Genomic DNA, 6,423 nt, shown 5'->3' on the forward strand with positions numbered 1-6,423 from the left:
TATTTTCTCCCACTATGTCAAAGAATGGCTTTTAATAGAAAATTCAGCTTTACGACTGCGGATAACGCTCAGAAAACGACAATTTCCAAGTGCGAACGAACTCCACCTGTTTCTGAGAAAATTACCCATTATGTTATGCGCGACGAGAATAGTGCAAGGAAACGAAGGCGGAGCAAGTCGCAGATTAAACTTTTGCTGCTATTTCAACTTTCAATCAATTAAGTTAAGTAACAATAGAACGGAATATCCCAAACAGAAGTGACTAGTGTATTTCCGAATTAAGCGGTTTTTGATAATAATTTTCCAATAGTAAGTAGAGGTAGCAATTAAAAATCCATTGCATATTTTCAGCGCAATCAAAGACATACTTGAAGAACACTCTCAGACTGAAACTAAAAACTCATCATATATTGTGGTAAAATAACTTTTAAAACGGCTTTACGTCTTCCTACAAATAGGGTGAAAAGAATGCAAGCCGTTTGTTATTGGCAATATATAATCGACTAGCACATATCCGGGCTGTGTGAAATATAATTTTATAAAGCCAACCGATGTTTTGCAAATGATTGGGAACATTCATTAAACCGGCCTGGTAATTATTGAATTATTCTTTGTGTGTCCCAATTCACTTCGCATTAAGCGAATGTAACCAGTTTTATATCCACAATGCTTTCTATTTATTGGGGGTAATGTTTTTAATTTCCACTATGCGTTTTTTGTTGTCTCAATTATTTTTTGTTTCTTTGAAGAAACACTCCCATAATACAACAGACGTATTTTGGTCGCGAAGCGGTAGATATTAACTCAAGATCCGGAAATGCCATAGTTTTATTAAGATCGATTCGAACCATTAAGATCTATAATAGGGTTTCATCAATCAGTTGGTGTTTTTGCAATGGAAATTACTTTACTAAACTTTGCTCGGTTGTTCAAATTTTTGGCTAATTTTCAGTTAGAAGGCGCAGTAAAATGTATGCTTGGGCACTTGAAAAATTCAAGAACATCTGCAGCAGAGACTTAAAATCACCAAATTTTCACGTACTATTCTTGCCACTTACCCGTTGTCTCGTGTGTTTGCGTTGTAGGCATCCAGAAATCTACAGCCATCTGCAACATAAAAAATGTATTTACCTACATCATGCCACTATTTCAAATGTTCAATTTCCAAAGAAAATGATGAAATATTGAAAACAATTTTAACAACAGCGTGATTAAAAAGGCATTTCTCCACATTGGTCGGGACTCTTGAGACTGGAGTCTTTTCCATAAATGCCCGTGTTCAGTGTCACGTAAACCCAGAAGTCCCACACAATTAATAGGCCCCTATTAGAGTGCAACGTTAATTTTTTTTATTTGGTTCCCTCATGCATTCGCGTCAATCATAATCACCCAAATGCATAGTCCTAGGCCGCTTTAATTGGTACTGAAACACTCCCAGACGTTTAAGATCTATTTATCATCATGTAATCAGTTTTTTTTTCGTATTTCGAGCATAGTAATTACCAAATGCCCGAGTACTTTGAACGGGATCGGTTTCTTTATCGGGTGCATCAATCAATGTCCTAAACGAAATAGAACTATTTATACACTATGTATGCATATATTTCTACACATGCAGGCTTATGGCCAAAGGTGACAACAAAAGGCGTTCTTTAGTATGGAACATTTTGCTTTGGAATTTGAAAAATGTATTAACGTGCAATATTTTAATCGATTCAGTAGTATTTTTGCAAATTTTGATTTATTTGCACAAATTAATACTAAGTTTTTACTATTTAATTTTTGATTAATTGCATGATTGAAAATTATGTTAAATTGTAAGTGTGATTTGTATGTTTGATGATATCGGAGCTTCAAATCCCCCTATTTGGAATAATAAGAGTAGATACCACTATTCATTTCATACATTTCAAACTTGAAGAAGATCTAAAAACCGGTTTCATTTGAAGCTTTCATTCAAAAGCCTCACGAAAAAACGATGTAACCTGACGTTAGAAGTAGAATTTCGTTTAGTTTTGCGTCCCAATAGCCAAGTTAAGTTCAAAAAATAGCAGGTGTAGGACAAAGGCGATAACGTTATTTTTTTTATGTCCTGACGTTTCGGCCTTTGTTGAGGTGTTCTTAACGGCTAAAAGAGCAAAATCCACTATAAAGTAAGCGAAGGCGATATCGGCAATACAATAAATATCTGGTCCGAAAATGAAACCAATCACATCCAACAATGACATCTCCACGAACAACAGCTACACGCAGATTAAGAGTTTAACTAAAATAGAGAACAAAAAATAATGCATTGCCTTGGGCAATTAATATTTATAGACAGCTTACGCATATTATGAGGTCGGTCTTTTTCCATGTATAGGTATATATTTTTGTTTTTTGTTTATATATTTTATCCTTAAGCCATTAATTGTTTTTCCTTCTTAAAGTATGTAACAGTGGTTTGTTGTTTTGTCCTTGTTTGATGTGATTGGTTCTGTTTTCCAGTTCTAATACAGAATCTATTTCTCTGGTGATAAAATTTTAGGAGTCACTTTCTGCAAAACTGTTTTTGAAAAAAAAAACTTTCTGTTTAAATTCACATTTTTCACATAAAACTTGGTCGTAGGTAAACCCTAGAGAACCTCGTATTCGATCCTTCCAGCATGAGTTTATAGTGAATGTGTGGTTGGGAGTAATAAATGGATATGTGGTTGATCTATTTTTTTACCGACACGTTCGAACTCGAAAGAGTTTTCAACTTTTTGAGCAATAATTTCAATAATTTTTCAATTTGGTACTCTCCGGTACAGTGGTTTCAACGATTAATGGAAGTGGGGTTGGTGCAACAAGGATACCGCACCTAACTGAGCAGAGGACACTGGCCAATCGGGTGGCCAGCTAGGTCACCAGACTTGACGCCTGTAGATTTTATGTATGGGGACATCTAAAAAGATTGTGTGAAAGATATGTCATACATGTGAAAATTTAATTGAGCGAATTGAAGAAGTTTGTCAGAAAATATTACAAAGTAGGCATCAATTATATACTGGCGATGATTAATTCGATTGCATCAATATCTGAAAAATGTGATAAAATTGGAGCTTACCAATTATAGAATTTAATTTAATACATACCATGTGTATATTTTCCTTACTGTTAGTTAACAAAATGTTATAATTTGTGTTTAGATTGCATATCCATTTTTAATGTCACTGTTTAATTTTTTCGAACATATTCAAGACTACTTGTTTGTGAGGTTTCAAATTGTAATGAGAGCGGACTGGATCTGAAACTAATTTTAATTTGAAAATCTCAGAAATAATGGACTAAATAAAAATTTCACAAGATCAGTTTTTTTTAAATGGTCCGAAAACTTTTTATATATGAAAATATGCAGTGTCGTTACAGATTAGATGCTTTTTGCATTTTCTGAATTTCTATGTTTGTTTGCATATTAAAATTAACGATCTTTAACCAAGACCACCGCGTAAATGATTTTAGTTGTCTTTATTTATTCATCCGCAGCGTCGATGTCCGAATTTACGTTAACAAAAATTGATGAAACGAAAAATCAACATATTGAGTGAAATACTGTCAAATAATCAACTAGAAAATTGTAATTACTCACTTATAACCTATATATTAATAATTTAAGAAAAAAATAGTTTATAATGGCTTTGAATCCAATCGATTTTCTAGACAATAGTAAATATCTTCCACCCTAATAGACATAAAGTCTGCACCCTCCTTATTTTGAAATTCTCCCATATGGCCTTATTGTGCTTTGTAATCATTTGAAATAATTAAAACTAATTTTTCTAGCATATGGGCTTCCCGCACTGGGCTAAGCGAGAGAATACTTGAAAATTACTCATGATAATTCCAGACAATTGATGAAACTAGAATACCCTTTTTAGGTTTTCTGCTTAAATTAATTAATTAAAATTATGTAATCCATGGCATTTCTCGCATTATGTTATGGTTCATTACCATTTGATAACGGAATTTGAATACGAATTGCCGATTTAATTGCTTTTATATACGATTTATTCATATACGTGTGAATCGTTGCGCTCTACAAATAGAATTACTGTTTGCAGATAAAAACCGTTCTTAGATGAATTACAAGCAGGAAAACAAGTGGATCTGATTTACTACTTATTAAACCAATTGCTCATAATCAAATTATTGTATCGTTATTTACTTATCAAATATTAACATTTACAAGTAATTACAGGAGTAAGTACAGTAAACTGCTCAACAAAATCAAATTTACACTCACAAATTTGGACTAGCTTTCGAACTGAATAAATTCTTACTGCCTTCTTGCGAGTTTCTTTCTTACTGTGCAATTCCGCACTTCAAATTAGTACTACAGATAAAGTTTCTACAGAGTCGCAAGTAAAATAATGCAAAATTGATGAAAGTTCAACATGCTCTCCGTTGGACAAATAAACGTTTTTTTTCTTGTATTTCAATACCACACACATTAAGACAAACTTTGTGTCTAGAAATAAGTTATTGCATTTTTCGCCAATCTTTTTTACAGAGTGGTCTCAAAAAAATCTACTTGTTGTTTCGTATTTAACCGTTTTGCAAAATCTAGGCATCCTGTTGAAGCTGAGTCTTTACTGCCGACTTTAGAAAAAAAATTAAAATACCGAGCTTCACGAATGAACGAAATATTTGAAAGCAAGTACTACTTATTCCAGAATCACATATTTTGAGGACAACTCTAATTTGGATATTTTTTGTGCAACCCTGTATGTCGAGTATTCATCTTAAATCGTCTATGAAATTTAAGCTTCAACATGAGCTCTAGATTGTGAAAATCGACCCAAGAGATAAAAGTTTTCGCTGCAAGACCAAAAGGTTGATTTTTTTGACGACCCTGTAAATAGAAAAGATGACCGAAAAATTCAAAAACCGTTTCGAGCTATTTGATTTACCTTAAAATTTTTGGTGTTGAGATCCAAAATGTTTTGTCCAACTAGGAGCATGCCGAACTTTCCGCAATTTTGCCTTTTTTCATTTGCCAACCTGTAGAAAAGTATCTTAATGTTCACCACAATATGGACGAACAGAACACCAACGGAGCTAAATAAGGATTCAAACAGAGGCGAAATCGCTTGAAGCGATCAGTTGTTGAGCAGTCTAGATATTGCCCAAAGAAAAAAGTTAAAAATATCACAAAAAACTAAGGAGAATCTAGGAAAGAAAAAAAAGAAAAAATGCTGAATTGACATAAAGCACAACTCTTGTTTATTGATGACCCATTTGATCGCAAACCCCTCAATTGATGGAATCCTTGTCAGTTGACCCAATACATGCAATTTGAAAATTCACCGGAAAAGTTCAACGTTTAGGGGGTAGGTAGAAACATCGCGGCCTTAGTTACCACCCTTGGAAACCAAACAGCTATTTGTTAATTATAGCGCACTACCCCTTTGTTGCTCGACGTTTCCCCAGCAGATCAGTGCTAATAAACTTTTGTGCTAAAAAAAATCGGGGAGAATTCCATCCATTGATGACTAACATCATACGAATTCTGCCCGTCGAAAAATGGAAACGCTGTGCAATCTCGACCTGAATGGAAATACCGGCTTCAATTCAATCTGCCTGCATCTGGGAAGCCACAGCATTTTTGCAACATCGAAATCAATGTGCCTGCGGTTTTTAAATGACTCACAGTCATTAATGGTGAGTAGGGAAGATAATGTGTCCTTAATAGTGTCGTGTTTACAATAACATCAATTGACCCAAACATTGAGTCATTGAAAATATCGGTTTGGTTTTTATGGGAAAAGATCAAGAATTAGTAGATTGTTGTGTGAATTTGAAAAAAAAAGTACTAAATAAGCCACCGTAGGATCAGAGCTTTTACACCACCTTAAAAAATTATGATGTATACAGGGTTATTCACGCTATACGGCACGGCATACGCTATGCGACTAAACCGTTTGATTTTTCGTTCCAATGTGAAAATAAATTCATGCAGTTTTTACAAGGCAAGCTCGAATGTAAAATTATCTGTTTATTTTGATGCACGAGTGTAATTTTGGTGAATATATCCTGAGTAAACAAAGTAAATCTGGATTAATTTTATTTCTATTATATTTTATTACACTTTTAATTTTATTACTTATGTTTATTAAACATAATTTGAATTTCTTAGGTATGTCAGGAAGACATTTGATGTCTAATTCAACATGAAAAGACACCTGTCAAATATTTTTTGTAAACAATGCAATTATCGTTGAGTAATAATTGCACACTGTGCAATTACCGCTGTAATTTTTCGATAATTGCACACTTCAAACTTACAGATTAACATACGAAGGAAATATTCGCGGTAATTGGTTCAGTTATCGAAAATCCCAATGTTAGTCAAAATCTAATATCCAAAAGTACTAACATTAGTCAATCAAGTATTTCCAGAAT

General features: G+C 33.6%; 1 long non-coding RNA gene across 1 annotated transcript in view; it reads right to left on the reverse strand.

The window, feature by feature from the left end:
• Positions 1–813: 813 nt before the first annotated feature.
• The window catches only part of LOC125504433, a 44,172-nt gene continuing 38,562 nt past the window's right edge, over positions 814–6,423 (reverse strand). The window contains exons 3-4 of the long non-coding RNA XR_007281486.1: positions 1,059–1,107; positions 814–1,004 (exon numbers count right to left, since the gene is read on the reverse strand). This is a non-coding gene — a long non-coding RNA (uncharacterized LOC125504433). The remainder of the gene's footprint in view (positions 1,005–1,058; positions 1,108–6,423) is intronic.

This window comes from Dendroctonus ponderosae, unplaced genomic scaffold (genome assembly GCF_020466585.1).
Source record: "Dendroctonus ponderosae isolate FM_Combo_2020 unplaced genomic scaffold, Dpon_F_20191213v2 Dpon_F_20191213_5, whole genome shotgun sequence".
Taxonomy (NCBI): Eukaryota; Metazoa; Arthropoda; class Insecta; order Coleoptera; family Curculionidae; genus Dendroctonus; species Dendroctonus ponderosae.